Raw genomic sequence first — 709 nt, 5'->3', positions numbered from 1 at the left:
TCGACTCAGAAAACGATTCTAACCCGATTGGTATACTTTAAGGTGGTGCAGGGTATTAAAATAAACGGCTAATGATGAATGTTATAGTGCCTTGATTAATTACAATTTTTTTTTTTTTCAAAAAATGTGATTGATAGATTTAAATTTAAAATAATTAGAAGTCCGCAAAACATTATTTTTATATTTTAAATAAAGCATTTTACCAGCAAACTTATCAAGTATGTATTTGCAGATTCAAATGTGGCATCAAATTTTACTTGTAGTAAAACGAAAATGAGAAAAATAGCTCGTAACATTCTTTCCAAATATTCTATAGAATCACTATTAAAGGACTTGGATAATTCTCATCCATTTTCCATTTCCACCGATCTTTAATATTAAAACTTTTCCTAACATCACAAGCCTTTGCGCAGACAATGCTAAAGTAAATTTTGGAAATAAAAAGAGTGTATTTGTGAAGCTTAAAAAATTGAATTTAGAAAATATTGTAATTAAAGTTTTTAATGAATTTTCGACATCAACAAAAAAACTGCCAATCTGAAAGAAATGTTTGTATTTTGCGATTTTGAATGCTTTGAAATGCTCCGTCATGTACCAACTACACAGAAAAAAATATGCACAATTTTTTTCCTAACAATCGTTTGTTCAACATTAAAACGTCTTTTATAAACAACATTATTTGGTTTTATAAATGAATTTGTTTGATTTT

This window comes from Lucilia cuprina, chromosome X (assembly GCF_022045245.1).
Source record: "Lucilia cuprina isolate Lc7/37 chromosome X, ASM2204524v1, whole genome shotgun sequence".
Classification (NCBI taxonomy): domain Eukaryota; kingdom Metazoa; phylum Arthropoda; class Insecta; order Diptera; family Calliphoridae; genus Lucilia; species Lucilia cuprina.
This window is presented reverse-complemented; position numbering follows the sequence as displayed.